Source organism: Gobius niger, assembly GCF_951799975.1.
Source record: "Gobius niger genome assembly, chromosome: 11".
Lineage (NCBI taxonomy): Eukaryota > Metazoa > Chordata > Actinopteri > Gobiiformes > Gobiidae > Gobius > Gobius niger.
This window is the reverse complement of record NC_136862.1, coordinates 20,028,816-20,042,675: the sequence shown is the minus strand read 5'-3', so window position 1 is coordinate 20,042,675 and position 13,860 is coordinate 20,028,816.

The window sequence follows — 13,860 nt, the reverse complement described above, 5'->3', positions numbered from 1 at the left end:
TACGAAAAGTTCTTCTTTAAGTTAAAAGCTTCAGTTCCCAGGAATGATCTGAAAAATGAGCACATTAAAAAAGAAAATCCTAAAATCTCACAAATTTACATAAAAATAAATTAAAAATGATACAAAAAATAATAAGCCCTGCTGGTTTTAAAGTCTAATAAGCAGAATGAAAGGGTTTGTCTCCTTCCTCGGGGGAATAAAAGAGTCAGGTATTTGTTAATAAGGGCAGCTAATCCACTGCAGTCAGAGCTTACAGATACAACCAGAGCAGTAAGATTTGGTCTGCTGTAAACAGGAGAATATTTCAATGTTCATGTTACAATGTTGAAAAAACATCTTTGAATCATCTTGGGGGACTATTTGAAGCGCTTTCCTTACCTCCTGATTTGTAGCACAGCTTATCTTCTCTTCCCAGAGCACCAAGAGGTAAAAAAAAAAAAAAAAAAAAAAAAAATAGTCTAAGCTTCACTACAAAGCAACACACTGCAGCCCATTTCGATTCTAGTTTGAACATGGTCTGACAGCACAGAAGAGTTTGTTCTGAAGGGTATAAAGACCATGGACTTTTAATGAGCAGTGTAAGATCAGTGCAAGAAAGTGATCAAGATGTGGTCAAGATGTTTAAAAGGATAAACTGTGTCCTAAACGCTTGTGTCAAATTTGGAGACGTCAGAATGCCCTAAAATAATAATTGTCATCATCACAAAGAGAAAAACATTGTGGAAAGATCAATCAGATGGAAGATTCAAGGATTTAAAACATTATTCCAAAAAGGAAGAGACCAGAAGGTGGACAACACAGATGCCAGAAACAAAAACGTGTCACTAAACATAAAAATATACGAGTCAACAATGATTCACCGCGGCTTTTGTCCCTGAGAACCTCTGGGATGTTCTGAGAAGTGGTGGATGTAAGTACCATTAGTTTTATTTTGGGCAAGAGTAAGTACTCATCTTTCTGTGATGTCTAAATTGCACAGGAGGCCATTTCCAAACAACTTCCTGACATCTGCTTGTCATCTGTTACTTGATGATTATATATGAAACCCCAAACAGAGGTACATGCTGCAAACTGCCCACTGCACGCTACAGATTAAACCGATTCAATCACACTCGGTCCCCCTCTGTCCAAATGACAAGCGCAAAACGATATTAAAGCTTTGAAGTTACCATGGAAACTGGTACCTATCAGGTTTGGAAGTAAAAGCTGTTCATGGTCATTTTTGTGAATGCCTTTTACACTTAGATACACTCAATAAGATACTCAGATTGGTGTAGTTGACCGGGTACACAAATTCAGTGTGTTCATCATCACACCCGTCCTTCCATTGACTTTTGACTCGTAGGTTTTCTCCCCCACCATTAGCCTCCATTAGCTGCCTGTTGTTGTGCATGTGTGGTATTGATCCTAACCACATGCCGTTGCTTTAAGTAATTACTCTGTCAAACTTTATCCCCTTTTTTTCCACCATGTCTTTTTTTTCTTCAACATCTTTAATCACCACCAGGAACAACCTCACCTGCTTCATTTCCTGCACATCTAAGAACCTCGCGGGACGGCCGTATGACAACAAAGACCGGGGGAAATGATTGAAACGTGCACCTCTTTGATAGTTATGAGCGTATTGTGCTGGGCTAGCTCTTTTTTGCATGTGGGCGAAGTGAAAATATGGCTGACATGTGGGTCTGAGGGTGTGAGAGAGAGCGCACAGACCACTTTAGACCGTAAACTCAACACTGAGAGGGCTTTGATGACTATTCAAGCACCTCTTGGCAAGCGCCAGGCGCCCGAACGGTCCATAAAACACCAACACGGGAGTTCTTGTTGAAGCTAATTGTAATAATCTTTAACAATGTAATATACTTTCATTTTGAGTTTATACAGTAGAAGTGGGTAAGCCAATGATTGAAAAAATAGGCTGCATGTGCTAACTTAACGTGTGTACAGTAACATACAGTAACCAAATACAGTAACCAATCGTCTTTCTCCAATAAAAGTAAAACGTTGCATAAATAGCATCACTGGAGAAACACCTATTCCCAAACTTACTGCAGAACTGCTTGAAACGTACAGACGCCCTAAAAGGATTGCCCACTGTGATTATTGCGGCTGCATAATATGGCAGAGCACTGTTATTTTAACAAGGGGCTTGTGGCTACTCTTGTTCTTTCTTTCATTTTGTCCATCTGCCTCAGTGACTAACATGCCGCCATTGTTCAGATCTGGCAAACGCAACGCCAAAAGCCTATAATATTGTGTGATGTGGTGGAGAGAAAGAATGCAGGGGGTAACAAGTGTTTCGGATCTTCGGATCACATTCCAACGTGGAGCCAAAAACAAGCACTGCCTCCTCTAATGTGAAGCGTATTGTGCAATAATACGCACAGATATAAATATTGTTTGATAGGGCAGACGAGGAATACCAGCGTTTTGGAGGTCAATCTCAAATGGTCAGTTTTAGTCTTATCATTCTCCTTCACTCTCACCAACATAATCCGTGTTGCTGCCCATTATAGTGCAATACATGGTGCCATTAACCCTCAAAACCCAACAACTTTTTGATCTATCCAGCGGTGTGAAGGAGAAAACACGTTTGCTACATCCATTAAATACACAGGTGGTTTTGATTTGCACAAGAGTATCATCTTCATCTTCTCTGCATGACCTGAACTGACTTGCTCCTCTTGGCCTGTCCCGAGTTAGCCTTTATCTCATTGCCTCTTCTCATGTCTAGGTGTCTCAGATCGTACGAAGTGGAACCGAGAGAAAAATCGGTTGAAAATCTTTGAGTCACGCATTAGCTGCTAATACCCTGTGTTACTGCGCCAAGTGAAGCATTTTTGCATCAACAAATCATCAGATTAAGGGCTATTTCAAGTTTTCGTCAGAGGAAAGTACTGCAGCGCATGAATCTTGTGAACACTTTTAAAGTCAAGGCAAAATGATGTAGGGGTCCCCCGGCTTCATCTGAACTTTAAAGCACCCAGATAAAAAAAGAAAACAGAATTATTACATGTGAATGATTTGAATTTGACTTTAAGTTTGTTTTGCATTGTCTTCTATTTCAGTTTGAGAATGAATTCTTACTTGTCATTATACTCGTCATAGTTCTTTCATTTTCATTTCATTTATTGATACATTTTAGCAGCAGAATAGCAAAAATACCTCTCATCTCTCATCAATCTAAAACATCACTTGACAAACTTTCAGCTTAGACTCATGCAAACAACACATGCATGAGTCTATGCTTGTACATGATTATCAATTGTTTATGGTCACACAATCTTCTTTAGGAGATGTGTTCTGGTCAGCAGGCTCTCCCTTGTGCATGAGATTTCTCATTGCTTTGTGAGGCGGCAGCACTTTGTCATTGCCAGTTACACATTCCAGCTGAACTGTCACAATTTCAGTGAGTTATAGACAACAGTGTATCGGCCCTGCACAGTTTCAAAAAGAGCTGATATACAAAGCCAGGCAAGTTTGACCAATCACCGCACCTCCAAAATATCGCCATTGTGTTTTACTTCATACAGAGAATCCAGATAATTTCATATTATACTTTAGTGAGTTGACCGAACTTCATCTAGTTTTAACCAATGAAAGTAATACCCTCTTCATTCTGTAATCCTGCATATTTAGAACAGCTGTCTCTTCGATTTTCAAAGTGCCTGCCCACTCTTCCATCTTACATCATTATCTATGTCAGAACATTGTAATCCATAAAGCTTCTCAGTGTTTTAAAGTCCAGACATCTTCATGAGACTATAGTTCATATATTGTCCATGGGCAATATCTGGCTGTAGCTATGTTTTTAGTTTGCTTTTGAACTCTTTCTTGACAGATACATTATCTAAAGTTTAGCTAATAAAAGCACACGTTTAAGTGTCCACGTTGCAAAAAGCCCTTTAACAGGCACCGCAAGTTGAAACGGTAGTGCTTTGACCTGTGTTTTAGGTAATCGCTTTGTGCCAAACAGCTCCTCCAAGCGTTCACTGACCTCACCCCGTTTGTAAATTACAGCGTGTGCACTGAGGCCTTTAAAACAAGCTAACACTTCTCTCCCCAATGCACTTTAATGGAAACCAGACCACATGCCTACTCAGACACTCATGTATATTGTGTGTGTACGTGTGTTTGTGTATATACATATGAGAAGTGGACTCAGGTCTATGAGGTCAGCCATGTTTGTTGTTGTAGGACGTCCTGTTGTTGTCACGTGAAGGATCAGGATGGTGTTTGATGGAGGAAGACGCAGCTGGAGGTGCCTCTTTGAACTGGCGGGTTTTCGGGTGCCCACAGGAGCAGTGCTTATAATGGAGGTAAAATAACAAACTACAGTCCAAAAAAAAAAAAAAGGGTGTCCAAACCTTTGTTGGCGAGTCGAGGTCTACTCACTGGCAATGGCAAAATAGCTATAGGTAAATTTGACAGCTTCCTTGATTCTATTGGTCAAATGAGGTGGACTTTCACTGTCAAGTCTCACACTAAAATGCTAACCAAGGTTCAAACATACTTTATTGTTAGTATAATTGGTTCACTATATTTGACCCATCTCTCAACCCTAATGCAAAAATTGTCCCTTTTTTGAGCAATAGATTCCTGATCAAGAAAGCCTACAACTGCAGGATTTGCCTATTGCATGTATTAAAGCAGAACTAAGTAACTCATGCCCCTAGAGGCCATAAGCGCCACTGCAGGCATCAATATTGTACATCCAATACACAATGGAGAAAATTTTTTTCACTCAAACTTAACCCACAGTTAGCTTTGTCCGTTAGCCTGCTAGCTTCTTCTTCTTGATTCCATTAGTCTGTATTGCGCCTCCGACCCGGTGCAGGGAAAGTTGCAGGGGTGATTTTCTGGCCAGAGACACCAGGGGGAGCTGAAAGGTATCCTGAATGTTTGCATCTGTATGTGCTCAATATCGCACCAAGTGATATCCAGTTATGTCCTGGACTGAACTGATATCTCCACATGTGGTGGTGGCGGTTGCAGGAATGTGATCGTGAAGAATGAGTTTTTCGAGCCTGTCCACAAAACAATGATACAAGAACCGTTTTTGGCAGTGTCTGTTTTTCCATCGGCTCCAGCGCTGCGCCTGTGTGATACACCAATTTTGAAAAATGGCTTGGGGATCTCATCTATCTAATTTGTGTGGAGTCAAGATTCAGTTCACACGTCGAGCTTAGTTATTGTTTTGGATGAAAGAAAAAAAGGAAATGTGGGAAAAGGGACAGTTTTAGCATGAAAACAGCCGCTAGGCCTCATAAAAGACACACTGTGATATAAGCGATATTGATTTGTTGAGAGAAATTCATTTTTCTTGAATTAAACCCATTCACCCAGAGCTACAGTGGCCAAGCAGCTCTCTGGCAGACTTTTCAATGTGTTTGTGAATCATTAAGAGTGATACTGAAGCAAAGGGCAAATAGACAATTTTTGGTCACATGAGACTTCCCACTTTCTCTGATAACAATAGAGACAACTGATAAATGCATGATCAATAGGGTCACATGGAGGCCAAGCTCCCATCTCTGGACCGCTGTTAAACATCACAGTCGGCCCAGTGCACACTAAATAGCGAGACCTGCATCTGGTGCTGATAAAATACATGCACCGGCAGATCATGTGGGTCACCTGAGTTCACTTTAAAATAGCTACACATGTATACCTGACGGGGTGCCAGCTTATATCTTTCCCTAAATATGTTAAGAATTATTTAAAGAAAACCCCAGTTGTTTGGGCTTCATAAATGGTATCGCTATCACAATTGTATATACAGTATATAAGGGTTTTTGGCGAAAGAAAACTTTCCTGTTAGAACATTGGAAGGAAAAGATGAAATGGTTGAGCTCAAAGCATTTTCCATGACCCCCCAGTGTGGCCGTTAGCATGTTACAGCCCAAACGCAGGAAACAGCTTGGCAGACTTGGGACATTACCAGGTGCACGGAAGTCAAAAGGGCCATCAACAAGTACGCTGTGTTTTTTCTCATCGAGGGAAACTCTAAATACATCAGAAGCAGCAATAAAAAATCAAGGTTGCACCCCTCCTCATCTGCAGGTCTTTAAAGATGCATTATGTGGACATTAAATTGGGTTTTGTAATTCCAACTTTCAACTTTACACAACCCCATGGGACAGAAGTGGCAGAGATTGGTGACCAGTGTGTGTTGTTTTTGTGCCAACAGTGTGTATACTGGTGTATGAATGAGAATGTGTGTGGGAGAGCAAATGTGAGACAACAGACAACCAAATAAACAATTACAACCGTCCAGTGATTTTTGTCAGCTCTCTTTGTTTGGCTGTAAGACATGTTTTGGTAATCTAAGTAACTCGTGCCCCTAGAGGCCACAAGCGCCACTGCAAGGGTTGTAGCAAGTCGCATTTTTTTACTCATTTCTTGTCCATGAGAGTAAATCCTACGCTGACAGAAAAGACAAAGCGAGAGAGGGATATTGTACATCCAAATACACAATGGAGATAATTTTTTCACCCAAACTTGGCTGTAAATACTGTTTAAGTGGCGCTAGCCCACAGTTAGCGTTGCCCATTAGCCTGTGAGCTTCTTCTTAGTGATTCTATTAGTGTAGATTGGTAGCCCCAACCCGGAGACATCATCCCATTAAACCCTTGTATTACTACGAAAAAGATTTATTAAGGTAAACAATTTACTTAGATCTTCTTTAAACCACATTGAACTAGTTTTTTGATAATGAGACTTGTTTGTTTGTTTGTTTTCTCATTAGGTCAACCATTAACCAATACCTTAGTAATGCACTGGCTAGTCTTTGGTGTCCCGCAAGTGTCAACCATTTGTTGTAATTTTTATTCATATATTCTTTTATTATTGGTACCAAAATAGGATCATAAGGGGTGAGCATATGTGGCACTGCTTATGGACTGAAATGTAAAGATATTTTCTCTGTTTAGCCGGGCCTCGTCCTGACAAACTCACTTGTGTATACACAAAGCAACGGGCACTGATTGAGCTGGTGATTCTGAGGGTCTTGAGCGGTGGGAGTGGCCACACTGTTATGGCTGCATAGAGATAAATGAAGCTTTGGGTCAGTTTCAGGTTTACTGCGGCACATATGTGTTTATTTTGGCCAAATGACTTAAGTCCAAACACGGAGGTACACCGAGACGAGCTGCTGAAATTACAATAAGGCTCTAGGTGGATTCCAGTGTCTAAAATGACCGCACATATGTTTTGCATTGTCATTCCTTATTGTTAAGATTGTCTGCAGAAACAAATTAAAGTCGTGAGAGTTTGGGATTATGACACATTTATATGAATATGCCTATTTTTTTGTGTTACTTGTGTGTATTTTCTTTGCTTGAATTGCTGCTGTAAATCACCTGTGTCGTCCATCTTGTGGCATTGAGTAACTGTGTGTTGGACCATCAAATAATTAGCATCGCAGATGAGATTACGATCGGTTAGTTTGGAAGATCTCCATTTGCACGGTTTGTTTCCCCAATGGTTTCTAGAACCTTCTGTGTAAGTAAAATAACATTTACATTTGGCAGGACTCCCACCACTGAACTGAACTGAAGGTTAGTGTTGAGGTTATTGCTTTGTTGAGGACAGTTTTACACAATTACAGAAAATGAAAGCGCAGTTCTTGGATTTAGTTTGTGGTTTCATCTGGAGTAAATAATACAAAACCTAAAACCACAGAGACGCCATAATAATAATATCCAACCAACAAAAAACTATGCCATAAAAATAATAAATACTCCATTATGTTAAATTGCTATGTTATGAATTTTAGTAGTGGAAGGAGAATGAATGAATTTAAAGCATAAGTCTGTTCTTGGGGTATACTTCTTCCATATCGCTGACATCTTTCCCCACATGCACGGACAGCTGTTTGATGTGCTGCAATAGACACACACATGAGCCTAAGCCCTAACAGCTGGCAGAGTCAACCCTTCTGCAGATAAGGGCAGAGCAACCCCTGGGACAGGCCTCTCCGCTTTCTCGATCCCAACATGTCTCTCCTAATATCACCACAACTGAGTTGAACAGAATCCAGCTCAGGTCTGTCAGGCCAAAGCCAAGGACATTACACTGGTCTTTTGGCTCAGTAAGTGCTCATTTTGGAAAGGAAGGGACTTTACAGGGAGGAGACCTCTGGGAATGCACAGACAATAAATACACCTAAAATGTTTCTGTTTGGACATAAGATAAACTAATATCATGTGCTACCACTCCATGTCTGACGGAAACTTCCTCCTCTTCATTTGGCTTCATGCATTCACAGACAAAATATTCACAGGGGAAGTGAACTGATTGTATAAATGTTACAATGACCAAAAGAAAAGACGAACACAATATTTTAATTGTTCATAAATGAATAAAGACATCAGTTTACTAAGTAAACTATGGGGAGACACCGATTGTCTTCTGCCGGTTTGACTCCGTCTCTACATGCTATAGTCGTGCCTGGGAAAGACTTCTCGCAATGAATTTGAGATTAAAATCAATGAAACTATTAACACAAGGCAAGTGCTTAGTGTGAAGCCAATGACAGAAAGATTAATGACCACAGAAAACAACAGCTGAGTGCATGTTACAAGATTATAAATGATACAGTATACTCTATGCAATTTCTGCCCAAACAGAAGAGTATTTAATCAATAAATGCAGATATTCAATCCCCAATAGTCATTCTTATTCATACATTTCTCTCAACATCCTTAAAAGGCTGTATCTGGGGATGTCATAAAGAGTACTGTGCATGGTCTATTGTCTTCTTTCGAGCAACAAAACACAACACTATTTTATTTTCTCCATATATATGCTATCATTTATTGATGTTATTGGTGTTGGAAAGCGGCTGCAGTGGTCAATCTGTGTTTTTAAATGTGCAATATACATACATATTAATGAACTGAATAAATTGTGTTAACATGATTAGCACAAGACCGCAACCTGTTATTTCTAAGTTTATATGGAAACAAATGCAAATGCGCAGTCTGATGCAAATGTCTATTATTAAACCGCTGAAAGAAGTTTGTGGTCAATAAATGGGGACTGTTCAAATGAGCTCATAGCAAAGACCGGAGGCTCAGGGTGTGTCAAATACAAACATGATAAATACAGATGTGATCACTTAAGTGTGGTCTGGCTTTGTGCACGTTTAACCTCATCATAATTGTAACTTATAGCATCGGATATAGGCTATTGCAGTGAACTTACTTTCAAACAGGTAATAGCCCAGTAGTTTAGCTTGAATTGTAGAAGTATGGCCTCCAGACACACCTGATTTGTACTTTTTCAGAATTATAGGCAGTCACAGTTCTTCCAGTGTTGCCTATGGGCCTAATGCATATTTTATCCGAAAAGCAACATCCGAACATACAGATACAGTATTCTGAACTGATAGACTGACAGATTATATGCGATCCTGGGCTGATTACCATATTCTATAATGACTATAAGTTACACTATTTTCATAGTTTGGCCGGGGGTGCGACTTATACTCAGATGCGACTTATATATCAAAATGTATAATTTCACATGTTTGTTACTTTCACACTGATAGCCACTAGAGGGCGCTCTGGCTTGTGTACCAGTATCTGCTATTACTGTACCACTGAAGATTTAAAAAACAGTATTCAAGCAGCAGAAAGAAAGTGCGGAGGGAGTGAGAAACTTGTGAGGGACTGACGGAAAGCGGAGGTTACTGCAATGACGAAAACAAAGAAGCTAATCGCAGGCTTAAAGCTCGACAGCTAGGGGAACGAGTTACGCCTCCATGCCCAGGTAGTTGCCAAAGCAGATGTGACTTATACTCCGGAGCAACTTATATATGTTTTTTTTCTTCTTCATTATGGATTTTTTGGCTGGTGCGAGTTATACTCCGGGGCGACTTATAGTCCTTAAAATACGGTACAGTAATGATTTGTTTTTACTCATATTTGAAAGCAGGCAGTAAGCCGAACTACGAACACGCCTCCTTCACCTCTGACATGGTTTGCTGCCAATATTGGCCATAAAACCATTTGAAACAATCACAATAGTAAACCATAAAAAGAAAATGATGGCTTGTTAAGAAAATATGACTTTCAATAAAGCGATAAATACAGCCCTGTAATCTCTAGTTATCCAGGTTGAATGAAAGTATACGGCAAGGACTTTCCGCTACCTCTTATTACTCTGAAGCGCTGAAGCAAAACCGCACAGTATTGATTGAACACTGTGACCTTTTATTTGTCTCTGCGTTATCCAAGTGGGGGGTTGTCACTGTAACACTCCCGAGATCATTGCTCTCTCCACGAACCGCACAATAACGCTGGGGTCTTAAAAAGAAAAAAAAGTTTTAATTGGACTTTTGCAGTTTCCAAAAATGTCAATCAACAGTCGATAATATACGTGGAGTCCAAACCCAAAGTATTGGCTTCGAGTTGATTCCACTGAGTCTTAATCACCACTCGTTTCATTTTGTGAGAAAGAAAATAGTTCTTGTTTGTCAAAATGTAAATCTCAAACTTTTCCCGGAACATAAAATTTAATGAGTTTATTTTTGGCCATATCTTTATTGTGTTTATGCATTGGTGTACTTATAATTCATGTCTAAAATAGCACCACGTATTATCTTACACTGTGTATAATGGCGTCGTTGGGCAGCATTTGGAGTGGGGGTGTGTGGGGGTAAAGAGGACTTCCCAAAACCACATCTAGGGGTTAGAGAGAGAACAGGACATGGAGACTGTAAAGAAGGGGCTGCTGTGGTTTAGGCGTTTGCCAACAACAGCAGCCATGGATCTATATTTGAAACAGATCATAAAGAGCTACTTGATTTTCTGGAGTGAAATGGTGAAGAGGAGGAAAGAGGAAGGACACAAACTCAGCATGATACAGCGGTAATTTAATTCAAAAGGGGTCACAATGGTAGATTTGTATCTTTAAATTTGTATCTTATACAACTCCTAGAGGGAAAAATCGAATACTCTGGAGTAAAAAAAAGCCCACTTTATTTTTTTTCTATGATTGAAAGGTTTAACAAAAAGCCAGTAGCAAACTATCAGCAGAGAAGTATACCGATGAAATAAATTCACACAACCACATCATTTTCAGCATTAAAACTGTAGTGCCAGGAGAGCGACACACGACCCGTTGACATTTCTTCCAAAAATGACAGAAAGCAGCAAAAAAGACCTTGAATGCCTGTTAAAAATACAACTAGGAAGGAAATGGGAAGAGAGAAGCTGTAATTTTAAGAGTGCCATTCCTAGTGTCTGGCCACATGTGACAAAGAGGATGCCAGTGCACACAGGAGTTTGGTCACAGATGTGAATCAGTAAACTGCAGCTAAGTAGGCCTGCAACCGTTAAGTTCACAAGATGAATGGGGGAAATCTAGGACTTGCATTGAAGTGGTTTCCTCTTGAATATCTGGACAGATTTGAATAATACTGTGAGGTCAATTCAAAAAGAGCCACTCAATGGTAAAAATCATCTACTCTTAAATGAATGAAAAGTATTGAGAAGATAGACCTTTAATCTGAAAATAGGTGCTGATCAGAAGGTAGTTGGAACCTAAAAGTGTGTGTAATGCATGTGTAATGGATGAAAATGAATTTAGTTTCGGTGCCCTCCGTATTTACTAGAGGATGACCAATATTGTATTTTCTAAGGCTGATGCCGATATTTTGGGATGTTAATTGGCCGATGCCGATATGCTTGGCCGATATTTTTGGCCTATTTTTCCAAATGTATAATTGTGTAAAAACAAATACTTTGCCGCTCCAGCACTGGCCGATTTTATTGTATTACTTTAGGTGATCCAATCATAGTTTCTGTCCCAGTTTTGATTAGCTGTCGCATAATTTTACTACCTGGGCCGCGGCATTTTGCGCGGCGATCAAAAATACAGTAGTGGAGATTAAAACTAACTCAGCGATTGAATTCTCCAGATTCTGCACTTCAAAATGACATGCAGCATGTCCATATTGACGGAGGTTTAGTGAAGCTTGTGTTTAGCAAAATTGAAGCTAACCAATTTTCATTGCGATGTTTCTCATCTCCTCTGAGGCCTAAGGAGTTGTGGGAGGACTTGTTTTAAAGCCCTGACTTTACTCGTTCCATAAACAGAAAAAAGCCGATATTTTCGGTCCCAGAAATATCGGCTTTTTTCAGCGCTAAATCGGCCGATAGCCAATATTGTAAAATCCCCAAATATCGGGCCAATATATCGGTCGGTCTCTAATACTTACCACTTTCTCTTTGGCACATAAAGAGTCATTGTCATCTCCATTCAAACTCAATTTCTATGACATGGATATGCCATACAAATTGAAACCCAGAATATTTTCGGTGAAATTGAAAGCAGATTTTTCAGTACAATAAAACCTTGCGAGAACAACTTGGATAAATGATCTAGGAAATGGCTCCCAAAATCAGCTGAAACCCACTATTTACACTGACATAGTATTCCATTGAACCTTGTGTGATTTCTGCTTTTTCAACACAAATGTGTTTGTGGTCCGTCGACTCTGCAGGAAACCCTCAGCCTTCAGTGGAAAAAAATAAATAAAAAATCATCTTGTATCGATCAACTGTATCCAGACTGGGGAGCGTCTCTGCCTCCGTCACGCAAACCACCTCAAATGGGGTTTAAATTCATTATCATCTCCCAGGGAGCTGATAGCAGGGTCTGTTAGCAACTTAGAGCAACATAAAACTGGGGCTATTTGTGATGTGGTAGGCAGCAGATGATAGCGCTGTTGATTCAGCTAAAGCCAAAGCTCTTTAAAACTGGTCTGCGCATGCCTCCAATCTGAACCAGTCCATCTCCCCTGTAATCCTTTAAACTCTGGGGAAAACTAGCGTCACAGTTCTTACCACACCTTTGTCTGTGGCCAGGAAACCTCACAGCTTTTCCTCCTTTGTGCACCTCCCCTTCCCCAATCGAGCTGCAGGTCAAATATGAATGAAAGAATAGTGCACATTATTCAAAAGGAGGGAGGGGGGGAAGTCATTGGCACAGGGATCTGAAAGGGCAAAGTATATGTTACCAAGTTTACCAGTTTAAAAGTATAAAAAGTAAAGAGTCCCAGAATTCAGTGTCTCTCACCAAAATGCTAACTGAACCTGGATACAAAACACTTTCGGATCAGAAAGACGCCCTGCATACTTGTCGTGCCTGGATTCCTTTTAAAACATCAGTTTGTTTGTAACTCTGTAGTGATGAGTTGAGGTAAAATTACAACTCCGCCTCTAGAGGCCAGTATACTGAATGAATTGTATGCTGTTCTGACACATATAATAAATAAAAGGCTTTCATGGGGTTTTTCTGGATCTAAAAATGTGCTCAATTCTAGGCAGACTCATAATGTATCTTAAAGGCACACTGTGTAACATTTCGGATTATATATTGTTGCCAGCAATAGAAAACATGTCATGCATCATGAGGCTGAAATGTAATGGTAAATGGTCTAAACTTATGTAGTGCTTTTCCACCTACATTAGGCTTCCAAAGCGCTTTACAGAAAGGAACCACTCACCCACTCTCACTTTCATTCATACATCAGTGTAGGTAGCCAAATATGAGAATTAAGTCCTCATACAAAGCCACTCTATGATTACCACTGCAAAAATAGCATTTTCTAGCCAGTCATTACAAGCATGTTTTGAAATAGCAACAGAGGAATCCAAAATGTTACGCAGTGTTCCTTTAAGTTGTTTTTCACTCAATATTTAAAAGCCTCCTACGGCCAAACTGACAGCAAATGACTCCCCCTGAACAGACCCATCATGTGCATCACTAATGTTGTATATTCTTCTCATGTGAGTGGATGACTGTACTGTGCAGCCAGCTCATTCATCTTTTACACACAGTTGGCATTGT